This window comes from Tamandua tetradactyla, chromosome 3, assembly GCF_023851605.1.
Source record: "Tamandua tetradactyla isolate mTamTet1 chromosome 3, mTamTet1.pri, whole genome shotgun sequence".
NCBI lineage: Eukaryota > Metazoa > Chordata > Mammalia > Pilosa > Myrmecophagidae > Tamandua > Tamandua tetradactyla.
Genome location: NC_135329.1, coordinates 214467059 through 214479371, shown reverse-complemented (window position 1 = coordinate 214479371; position 12313 = coordinate 214467059). Strand labels below are relative to the sequence as shown.

The 12313-nt window shown below is 46.2% G+C and overlaps 1 protein-coding gene across 1 annotated transcript in view; it reads left to right on the top strand.

Moving 5' to 3' along the window:
• The first annotated feature begins 1786 nt into the window (after positions 1-1786).
• COL6A3 (collagen type VI alpha 3 chain) overlaps positions 1787-12313 on the top strand; it is an 83357-nt gene continuing 72830 nt past the window's right edge. Inside the window, exon 1 of the mRNA XM_077155540.1 lies at positions 1787-2374. The gene's annotated coding sequence lies outside the window, so the exon portion shown is untranslated. The remainder of the gene's footprint in view (positions 2375-12313) is intronic.

Genomic DNA, 12313 nt, shown 5'->3' with positions numbered 1-12313 from the left:
TGTCCCAGGGCGGGTCTGGTGAGCCCCACCACTAGTCCAGGCTGGGACGATGGCAGAGCCACGCACCGCTCTGAATAGTGCTTTTCTCATCTGTAGAATGGGATCTTAATTTCCTCTAACAAAAATGACATAGCTATCTAAAAAGGCATAAGGTGGTGATGTTCATGATAAAAAGGATCACGCATATCCAAGTGTTTTAAATTTGCAAAGCCTCGCAGTGACATCAGTTGTTTTCTTTTGACATCAGTTGTTGCTGTCGTAGTTGTCTCTTTTTTTTTTTTTATGCATGTGCAGACGGCAGGAATCAAGCCCAGGTCACCAGCATGGCAGATGAGAACTCTGCCACTGAGCCACCGTGGCTCGCTCTTTTTCATTTTTTTTTTTTTGACATCAATGGTTTTTTTAAAAAATATTTTTATTGACAAATCTTGATACACATACAGTCCATACATGGTGTACAATCAGTGGTTCACAATATCATCACATGGTTGTGTATTCATCACCGTGATCATTTTTAGAACACGTGCATCACTCCAGAAAAAGAAAAAGGAAAAAGAAAACACTCTACATCCTATATCCCTTACCCCTCCCTCTCAGTGACCACTAGTATTTCCATCTACCCAATTTATTTTATCCCTTATCCTGCTTAATATTTATTTATTTTTATTTATATATTTTTTATTCATCTGTCCATACCCTAGAAAAAAGGAACGTCAGAAAAAAGGTTCTCACAATCACACAGTCACATTGTAAAAGCTTTATTGTCACACAATCATCCTCAAGAATCAAGGCTACCGGAACACAACTCAACAATTTCAGGGGCTTCCCTCCAGCTACTCCAATACACCATAAACTAAAAAGGAATATCTATATAATGCGTAAGAATAACCTCCAGGATAAACTCCTGACTTTGTCTGGAATCTCTCAGCCACTGAATCTTTATTTTGTCTCCTTTTTCTCTTCCCTCTTTGGGTCAAGCTCATTCTCATCATGCTGGGTTCCAGCTCATCCCAGGAATCCTGTCCCATGTTGCCAGGAAACTTTACACCTTGGGAGTCATGTCTCATGTAAGGGGGGAGGGCAGTGAGTTCACCTGCCAAGTTGGCTTAGAGAGAGAGACCACATCTGAGCAACAAAAGAGGTTCTCTGGGAGTGACTCGTAGGGATAATTTTAAGTTGGCTTAGCCTATTTATTACTATGAATAAGTTTCATAGGGGAGAACCCCAAGATTGAAAGCTCAGCTTATTGAACTTGTTGTCCTCACTGCTTGTGAGAATATCAGGAATTACCCAAATGGGGAACTTTAATATATCCCCCTTTCTCCCAAGTCCCCAAAGGAAACTTTGCAAATATGTTTTTATTCTCTGCTCAAATTACTCTGGGATATATCGGGGCATCACACTAACCAGGACAAACCAACAAGATCTCATTCCCTGTCCAAGATTCTGTGTATTTATGGGAGACACCAGTTCTTACTGAAGAATTTTCTGAAAAATCTGAGCCAGATAACCCTTTCATCCCCTTTGTATGTGTCCTAGAATGGGACAATAACCCTACAGTTAGACTCATTATGGACAGAACTTTAAAAAAAATGTAATCACCCTTTTTTGCCTTTGCATGGGCAAAACAGAGCTCCGGTTAAGGGTAAGCCAAGACGATTTTAATTGCTGGTTTATATATTTGAAAGAGCGGCTATTAGGAGAAGTCTCAATTCAGAAACTTCAAGAGAAATAGGAGGGTGTGGTGTGGGAGGAGGGGGAGATTGCATTTCCTGTTTTCCTTTCAGAGGGTGTTGGAAAACATTGCAGAAAAACCATGGATACCCACGAAGAAATTCCAAAACTCATTCTCTCTGCCACCAGGGGCCCAGCCCAAAAGGTGACCAGAAGAAGCGGTTGGGTTTTTTTTTGTAAAGCGTGGGGGTTTGCAGAAGTCTGGCTAAAAGCTCGTGGGGTGAAGATAGCTTGGAGGGTGACATCAGCCTGCCACGGGGGCCAGGAGCAGCAGAGCAGCGGAGTCTGGTTTTCATTTAGAGTTTGGGCCAGTTTTGCAGTGAGGAGGGGGAGAGGAGGGGTCGGGGAGGACGGGAGGAGGAGGAGGGGGAGGAGCTGGAGGAAGCCCTGGCCGTACCCCTGGACGGGGTCCAGTTTAGAGCTCAGCCTTCCACCAAAGGCTGCTCAGTCCTCCAGGGCTGCAGCCTCCTGCAAGAACTGCAGAGAAGTCTCCTCCTCCTGCTCGAGGAGTCCCCGCTCCTTCGGTGGAGAAACACCACAGCAAGCGAAGACGACCCAGCCGTGGGAGGACTATGCATCGGGTCCCAATATAACTGACTAGAGAAGTCCAGGGACGTAGATGTCTTCAGTCTGCTCAGGGGTAAGTGCAGCAGCTCCTCGACTCTGTTTCTGAGGTTTGTCTGCAAGAAGGAAATGCTTTAAACCTGAGCTGGCTGTTTCCAGGTGGCTTCAGCAGCTTTTAGGTCTGCTCCTTTGGAATCTGTTTCTGTACATGTTTAGATCTCTGGAAGGTTCCACCGACTTGTTTTTCTCTGTCTCTTCTGGTTGTCTAAGAGAGTATAAGTGGGCTGTAGCTGTGGCTTCCCTCACAGGGGACTTTGCTTTCCTGCGTCTGATGGCCGATGATTTTGCTGAGGTTGTTTCCTCTTTCCCCAACCCAAATGGGATCTGCTTTGTTCGAGAAAGAGTCTTCACCAGGTGGTACGAGGGCTACCTGCTGAGCCACTGCCTTTGGAGCGGGGTCATCTCAGGTTGCCGTGTGTCTGCTGAATTTCTGCCCAGGGCCTCGCATTCAGAGGGGCTGGACTGTGGTCTTGTGAGCATCTTTATGGTCTTAATGGGGCAGGGGTGGCTTTTGGCCTCCAGACTCAGGCCCGAGACAGGAGCTGCTCAGTAGGTGCCTTCAGGGCTGTGTCTTGTGGGGACCTGAAGGCACCGTTGGTGTCTGTCTGTCCTTTGGGGTTGCTGAAAGGAGCTGCAGGGCTCCAAGGAGGAGAAGGAATTTGGCGCCTGGGCAGCCTGCCCAGTGGATAAGGCAGGGCGCCTGGGCCCCAGGGGTGCGTGGTGCCAGATGCGGCGGTGCCAAGCCTGGAGGCCAAGGGTTGTCCCGTGGCTGGGGGTTACCGAGGGTAGCCCTGCCGGGAGCGGGCGGCTGCAGGGCACGGCTGAGGATGGACAGTGCTCACCGACACTCCCCACCTGCTTCGGGGACCTGCCTCAAGAGCCTCCTGTGTTAGAAAACCTACTGGGATCGAAGCTGGGGTGGGGCCACTGGTAGGGCCCAGATGGAAGCCTGGGGAATGGCACATTTAGAGACTGGTCTGGACCCCCAGATCAAACTGCTGCGAGTGTAGGGAAGTGTCCTGCACCCGGGGGGGACGTAAGGGTACTGGCCTGCACTGACCCATTCGCTCATGCTAGAGGAGAACCCGAGCCTCCTAGGGCTGCAAGGAGCCTGGGTTCCCCCACGTCCCAGCAACCCAACCTCAATCCTTCAACACGTGGAAGAGAAATGGCTCTAAAAGCGAGTTCTTCTTTGCTCCTGACCAATATTAGATTGAAGCCAGTTGGCTGTTGATGACATTATTGGACCTTCTGAGTTCTTGACTGAGCTGAAGACAATGGAAGAGGCTCTTAGGGGGAAGCCACTGATGTAGCTACTCCCTGAGATGTCATTGCAAGCCAAGGACTCAGAACCGTGGGTGGCTGAGAGGGTGCTTGACCCTTTACTACTGCAGGAGAGCGAAAGGCAGATCAACTGAACCCTAAACACTTGGGAAATAAAGTGCCATGGGGCATTGCAAGCCCCTGGGCATCTTGACTTGAGGTGTGACATTTGCTTTGCTCCCCCAGAAGATAATTTCCTCCTGTCACCTTCTATGGAAACTGGTTTATGCTCCCCAAAGATATGCCAACTAAGAGAGAAAGAAGGGCTGGGCAGTGGCAGAGCATTGGCTGTGTGACCGGGTACCCCAGCGGCCATCCAACTTGGGAGGGGATGTGCCCTCCACCCCCCACTGTGGCTCAGTGGCTGGACTTATTATGGCCAATTTTGTAACCTGTAGGTCATAATGATATTTTTAGTATGAGGTCAGCATCTTCTCAACAGGAGTTGTTTCTACTTCTTTACCTCCCTTTATTTCCAAGTGTTTAGGGTTTGTTGTATCTCCCTCTCTCATCATAAGTGACTTTCATGATTTTATATACTAGAATATAGTATATCCCTATCGATCAAGTCGGAAGAAACCCTTCCAGTCAATCAATTTATTATTTGTGCTTCCAACCAGGCTTTCCATCCCGGCCTTTTTGGAGGTCAGGAGCCTACGGCCACCACTTTCCAAGTCGGCCGAGAGGTTTTAATATCACGCCTTCATTTATTTCATTGCTCATAGCATTTAGACAACTGGATAAAGTGTAGTTTTCACTAGTAGTCTCTTTCACCACCCACTTTTATGTGAAATTCCACATTAGTATTCAAAATTCACCAGCAAGTAATGAATTCTGTCGCATTAGACTTAATTGCCAGCGTGCCAGCGACTTTAGCCAAACCTTTTATGTGAAAATCAGTTTCTGTGGCTGTTCTTTTTGGAAGAAGCTGAGTATTTGGTATCTCTCGGGGAAGAATCACAGGCAGCACCCTGCCTGCATGGAACGTTATGTTCCCCACGCGGCTTTTCCACCGCGACGTACAGGGGTGACTTAGCTGTGGAAAGCAGGCAATAAAAAGAACCACCACTACTACATAAATAGTTGACGATCTGAGGAGGGACCTGACATTTAAAAAGGTCTATTAGTAGCTCTCCCTAAGGAAATGAAAGCTCAAATGATTCAAATTTTAAAGCAGGAAGGCTCTAAAATGTTCCTGCTGAATTCTGACAGCTGTAAATGAGACAGAGGAGGTTCTCTTCATTCCTTCATTTTGAGATATATTTTCTCTGGTTGTGTAAAAATTCTGGGAGATGATTTCGTTTCTTAAAAAAAAAAAAAAAGACACCCATGGCCTCTCCAAGCCACGGGCACTGCAGGCATGTTTCAATCTCAAGGCACACAGCGTCCTGATTTGCAAAGAGGAACCGTGTTCAGGAAGTCTTTAAGTTAATTTTAGAAAATATAATTTTTAATACCTTTTGTTCCCCCACGCTTATTTTGGGAAGATGACATTTTGAGTTTCTGGAAATGCAGCCTGGTTTTACTTCCGCTAGAGGGCGGTGTATTCCTCTGGCCCCTGAAAAATCTCCAAAGGGTGCTGGGGAGCCTCTCCAGGGTGGGGTTCAGAGTTTGCAGCCAGCCTGCCTAGGTCCGTTTCAGTGGAGCTCGTGATTGAACTTAGGGCCGACCTAGAGACTGTTTCAGTTCACCCTTAAAAAAAAATGTGTGTCTTCCATAATGCCAGAAGAGGACGTATATTTAGAGTACACTTTTCTTCTATGTCCAGAAAGTGTATTGAGATGAAATCGTGTCTGATGAAATGAGGCATTTTGCACAATGAACCAATTGCATTACAAGGGCATTAAGAAAGCAAGAACTTTAGAAAGAAAACTTTTACCCGTGTCTGCTAACACAATTTAAGTGAACACTTAGGTGGCTTCAGAACCGAAGAAAGTTTGCATCACCAGGTCACGCTGTATCTGTGTAGAAGTTTTGAATTTTGAAACTGGAAAGACCTAAGAATTAAATGATCCAGTAACCCCCAAGCTTTTCACTACCTGCCTTTGGCTGCTTTCCCCATTAGACAATGTGCATATAACATATTTTTTAAAATTCATGCAATCTATAATTTATGAATATCCCCTTGTAATAACTGTTAATAAAAATATACAAATAACTCTCAGACTTATGATTGTTAGCTGAGATAGCTTCTATTAGGAGCGTGAGTTACAGAATTTCAGCTCAGAATAAAGAAGGCTAATATTCTAGTTGCTCTCTTTATGCTGCTTGAAATTGAATTTGATCAGGGATTGGAGACAGAAATGGCTGAGACTTGTCCCTTGAGCCTTTCTGGATTTCCATTTGGCTATATGAATTATTGAAAAATTGCTACCCAGGTGGAGGCTTTCTTCAGACCCTTTTTATTTCATAGGAGAAATGGAAACCTGGAATGATAAATTACTAGTTCAAGGTCACAGTGCTAGTGGTAGAAGCACCAACATTTCCTGAGCTCTCCTCCAGCAGGCCCAGTGCTTCAAACATAACAGATCACAATAGACAGGTTTCTGGGACCAGTACATCGAAGGTAGGTGCAGCCTTTGAAAGTATATTTTAGAGGTTTATAAGAAGAAAGGAACTTCTTTTTATTTATCAGTCTTCTCTGGTATAGCATTTTAACTTTATTTAGCAGAGGGGTAATTTTTTTTTAATCTAGAAAGAAAAGAGAAAGAAGAAAATTGAAACAAATACTAAAAGTTCTGCCAAACCCTCTCCCAAAGGCCAACTGTTAGCCTCTTTTAGGGGCCTGATTACATTTAGCATAGCAGGATCTTGCTGTTCTGCTGAACTTTCTCAGGAAACACAGAGACACATCTGAGAGTCAGGGGTGGCCAGGGAAGAGGACAAGGGGAACTATTTCTATAAAATCACCCAGGTTTGCTGCCCATTGGATTTTTATGACCACTGGGTCTTGGCCACTGGAAGGAAGCTTATGGGTTGGTTCAGTTTCAAAATTAAAAAGTGAACAGCAGCTGGAGATGACTCAGGTCTCCAGGGAAGTCATTCCAGGAAATTGGTTTTTCTCTTCTGGAATCTTCGCTTGTTGATTCAGCAGTCCAATGCAGGCACCACGGGCTGGAGCCAGCTTACCCCAGCACACAGGTTTCCCCCGCAGCAGCGGGAAGCCCGTTGCCGGTCAAAGGCTGGGACAGACTGAACATTACCCATTAGGGGAGGTGGGGGCAGCCAAGACTTTCTCCAGGATATTGTGGTTGACCAGTATTGATGATATTTTATCATGTTTCAACTTAATTATTTTTCAAGTCATCATTTTAAGCGATAATTCTTTCTCTACTTGATAATAAATCTGATTAGGAAACCAACAAAATGATTTCGTCTTTCCTTACAGTGCGAGAGTGTTTCAGCCACTTTGCTCTAATAGTGAAAACGTAGCACCGTGGTTTTAGAGAGAAAGCAGGACTCAGAAGGAGGAGAGAACAACTGTGGGACGCGCATTTGGATCTGACAGCACAACACGTCACGGGCTGGAATGGGATGGGTGTTTGCGCCATTTCTTCTGAAACATTTTATTTTTTTTGGGGGGCTTGAGGGAGGAATCCGAGGTGGGTCTCCTGCACGGCAGGTGAGAATTTACCACTGAACTACCTGTGCACCCCTGAGGCATTTTTAAAATGCACATGTTTTTCAAAACGCACTGTTCTTTCACGTTAAAATGGAGCTCATCCCTGCCTAGTATATTTGATAAGCTGTACATTAAAGTCTTGTCTGGTTGCCGTATATCCGTGGGGGCAGATACTCTTCACATTTGCACCGTAGAGTCTAGCTTTTCCAACTACAGCAGATATGAAACGTTCTGCTTTGTGGTTATTGTCTTGGACCCTGGAAGGAGGGTTTTAAAGAAATTTCCAAATCTCTGGGCATGCAGCTGGAGGCTCTTAAAGTTGCCTTTATTGGCGGGGGGAGAAGGACACTGACATCCAGGAGCTGTGAACTGAGCTGGGCACACTCTCGTAGGCCACTTCGTTTACGGAGGAGGCAGGGGCTGGCAGGTCCAACCCCCTCCTTCCTTATTTCCTTTTGGCTTAATAAGGAAATAAAATTAAATAAAATTAAAAATAAAATGTTTCAGAAGAAATGGCGCAAACACCCATCCCATTCCAGCCCGTGACGTGTTGTGCTGTCAGATCCAAATGCGCGTCCCACAGTTGTTCTCTCCTCCTTCTGAGTCCTGCTGTCCTCTCTAAAACCACGGTGCTACGCTTTCACTATTAAAGCAAAGTGGCTGAAACACTCTCACGTTGTAAGGAAAGACGAAACCGTGAGTATAACACGCGCTGCCGAGAAGGTATGGTTTTTACTTGATTTTGCCAGGAAGAGCTGAAGATCTCTAGCTGCTGAGTGTGTCCCAAGCAAGCCCATGGTGGCGGGGAGGGCGGGGACCAAAAGCCACTGGGCCTGCGTTAGAAGAGTTTTCAACTATTGCCATCACAGAAATACTTGTAGATTCGGCCAAAGAGCCTCTCGCTTGCAGACATGTGTGCACTGCTGGTGTTTTTTCCCTTGCAGAGGATTTTCGTCAGGTAGGAATGCCAGGTTGAAGGTGTAAAATAAACAGTAAAACAGAATTAGGAACTCCCTTGAAGGGTTGCTGCTGTGTTTCTTTGGAGGGCTTTACTTGGAGTACTTCCAAGAATTTACTTTGGAGGAGCCTCTGAGAGCCCTTCAAAGCCACTAATATGTTAAATACCGTCAGGAACTCTCTCTCTGGGCTTCCTTTCTGAGGACAAGGACAGAGCTTCCTCTCCCGGGACGTTAGAGCGCGTGGTTGCCCGGGGCTCGCTGTCCGGGAAGGGCAGTCGCTGCAGGGTGAGCCCCTGCGTCCTTCTCCTCCCGCCGTGGACGCAGCGCCCTCTCCCCGCACTCTTCTGCTATTTCTGCAGCCTCTGTAGCTCCTGACCAGACAGTTAGGAGTTAAGAGAAGTCCCAGAACTTGCTGGGAGGAACAGTCTGCTTTTCAAAAAGCTGTGCTTGCAGAAGACCAGCTGATGACTTCAAAATGGGAGCTCTGGATGTGTTTAAGCCTTTGTTTTAGAATTATTTCCTTGTGTGCATGTGTATTTTTTTCTTTTTTTGAGGTTTCCAGACATGGAAAATGAGGAAAAAAAAGCTTTTGAATAGGCTTAGCAAAAACTAATTCTCCACAACAGCTTGGGAAAGTCTTTGGAATATGGTTGAATATGGTTTTGAGAGAAAGGCGAGGTAGGAGGGCAAACTATGATAAGAGGTATCATTTTAAATGACAAGTCCACAGCTACTAAATGGAGAAAGGCACACTGCATCCTTTTTAGAATGAGGCAGAGTAAAAAAAAAGGAATTAATAATTCTAAGTAAGAAAATAAGAATGAAAATGGAATGAATTCCTATTACTGAATGCGTGGCTTTAGAACACGGGATATATGGCAGCTTCCCACCCGAAGAGTCTCAAGAATCCAATTTTGACTTCTTTTTCATGTCTGGAAGAACAGCACCAATCAGTCAGACTCTGTTTTCGCAGAATCTGTGATATGTTGATACCCGGAAAGTCTACTTTTTCCCCTAAAAGATAGGGCCAGTTTCTTGCGTTCTGGCCCGGACCTGGGGTTGCCTCGGGCTCTTCCCTTGGGCTTGGGATTGCAGGCTTGGGTTAGGGCTCTGGTTCTGTCTTGGGTTGTGCATGTGATTTTGGGCAAATCACACCCCCTCCCCTGGTTTCCATTTCCCGCCTAGAGACGCTGGGGCGGTGGGAGGAGGGTGTGGCTTCACACCTGCCCGGTGCAGCTCAGACGTCCCACGCTGACGCGGGGAGCACAGCAGCCACGCCCCCACTCCCCCTTATTGAGATGGGAAAGCCATGTGATCATTTGGGAATATGGGTGCTTGATATTTTTTCATAATCTAAATGAAAAAAGTTCTCCAAGATATGCTGCCAGAAAATTCAGTGTTAAAAACTGGAACTCTAGGCTATGCTAAATGGCAGAATAGATTTAATTACAAAGAAAAACACTAGCTGGACTGGGAACCCTTAAGCCACATGACTCCTAAGCATGATGGCAGGGAAAAAGGATGTGGAGACGAAGGCGGTTTTCTCAATCTGGGAATTCAGCTCAGCCAAACCAGGCCTGTCGGTTAGTCACCCGGGGAGGCTGGATACCTCGTCTCCCGCGCAGCAGCTCCTGCCTTTCTTTTTCAGAGTTGGAAGAGCTCTTCTTCCGCCTCTCCCCCATTTCCCTCCACACTCTCCCTCCCCCACCTCCCCACTTCTTCTCCCATCTCCTCCCACCTTCTTCCCCCACCCCTTTCTTCACAACCTGGATAGATTTTTGGAAAAGATAATTCCCATGGAATAAACACACACACACACACACACACACACACACACACACGCACACATGCACACTTTCTGTCTCAATGGGAAGCACTTCTTTCAGGGAGATTTCCCCACTACAAGTCAATATCTTGGAAGCAAAAATATTTATATAAGATTTTCAACCCATTTAAAATTCATGTTCCTGAGATGAAGGTGGAAATAAGCAAGCGCTGCTTAAAAGGACATGCTAGATTCTTCCTATTGCGGCTCAGATTGTATTGGCTCCGTGGAAGACTAGTCAAGCATTTGGAATCGCTCTGTGGTGACCCCCACGCCATGTTTAGTATATGGCAGGATGAGTGGCTTCAAAGAAATCAGATCTGACGTTGTACGAGGTATAGGAGCAGAAAACAACAACAACAGTGAACACAAATGGTTTAACGGGTAACACAGTTTTGCCGTGACCTTCAGCAAGCACAATCCACCCAGGCTCTCTGTATGCAGTGGCGCCCACAGCTCTCCCCGTTCCGACTCCAGCAGCGAGCAGGCAGCTCTCAACTCACGTCCAGTTTTCCCCATGGGTGGCAGAACTCAGTGCTTTGTCATGAGACTCCATGATGTCTTTGTGCTCTAATGCTCAAATAAAACATTTAAAATCTTGCGTTTCATGCACGGATCAGATATTTAAGTTAATTGAACTGGACCCCCGAACGAAATTATGATAACAGCCTTGGTTGAGGCATGGCACCTGTGCTTTCCGAGGGAGTTGGCATCGATGCCTCTTAGAATCGCACGTCAATGCAGACCCCGTCCCCAGAAAAAATCCTCATACACAGACACAACTTTGCATCCAGTTGCGGGAGGCTCACAGACCCTTTGAATCTGTGGATTACATATTAACAAATTGGTCTAGAACCATTATAATATTACAAGTGGGTTTGGGAAGGACGGGCTGCTTTCCTGAAATGAATTTGGTAAATTTCAATAAAGTAGGCAAACCCAATTTTCCCATAAAAATAATTTTCTAGTAGGATGTTTATTCCTGATTAGGAAGTTTATTCCTGATTAAAAATCTGATGTTCAATTTGAATAGAAAAAATCAAAAACAGCACAGGTACACTATTCTTTTTCATCATTCTGAAGTGTTTAGAGCATTAATTGATTGAGGGCTCATGCATGAAATCACACAGATTGCACTTACTTTCACTTGTTTTGAAAGTAAAACTCAGAAAAGTGTCTAGCAGAATATGGGGAAGGAAGGTGGGGCTCGATGGAAAGTTCTGGATGATTCCTAAGGCACAACATGGGTGTGAGGACTTCTGAGAGCAAATGGAGCAGGTCTCTGGGGTTGTGGGCCTGGGAGCAGCTACTGCCCAGCTGGTCTGTGATGTCCACACTCCTGCAGGGAGTTCCACAAGCACCGATGGGGTCAGGGCTAAACTGTGAACCCAAGCGCCAGGAGTTGTTGAAGACAGCTGTTCCGTATTTAGAGCTCAGTGTCCAGTAGAAGACAGCTCTTCTGTATTTAGAGCTCAGTGTCCAGTAGCAATTGACCACTTGAAGCCAAGAAAATTGGACTACACGTTTGCATGGTGGCCATATCCATCGCTCACTCTCTTTATCGCAGAAAGAAATATATCCTTTTGATGATTGGCCTCCTAAACATCATTATAATATTTCCTCCTCAAACATTTCCAAGAAAAAGTTGTATGGACAGATGGTTCTAGTTTGGCCAATGCCATCATGTTTTCAAGTCCCCAGAATTTGAAGTGCTGAGTAGGTTAGTTTTATCACAGATGATACTTTTTGTTGATTTTCCCTGGAAATCTGAAGCCACAGGGCGTCTTGGAAAGCCTTCCCTCACTTATGGTCTTATCTTTCTCCTCTCCACCAGTTTCCGGCAGCCACGCTGAGGACCCCGTGGCCCACTCTTCCTCGCAGCTAAGTTGCAAGGTTTGACCCCGGCTCTTCCCTTTGGGCCTGACCCGGGGCCTCAGCTCCAGGCTTCCTGTGCAGCCACTTGACCCCTGTCTTGGGTGGCATTCTCACCAAGGGGCTGTGTTCTTTTCTCCTTGGCCCTCCTTGCCATCTTGCCAGTCGGTCTGTCTGGACGCCGGACTCCTGCCTCTGGCTGGACAGACTTCCTTGTGCCGTCGATCTCCAGGTGGCAGGGTTGAGAAAACCAGATTGTTCTCCTCTGGCTTGTTAGCTGTGTGAGGGCAGTGGGGCTCCTGCAGGCCCAGTGGGTCATCACAAACAGAACCACGGGGTCCATGTGTCACCTTC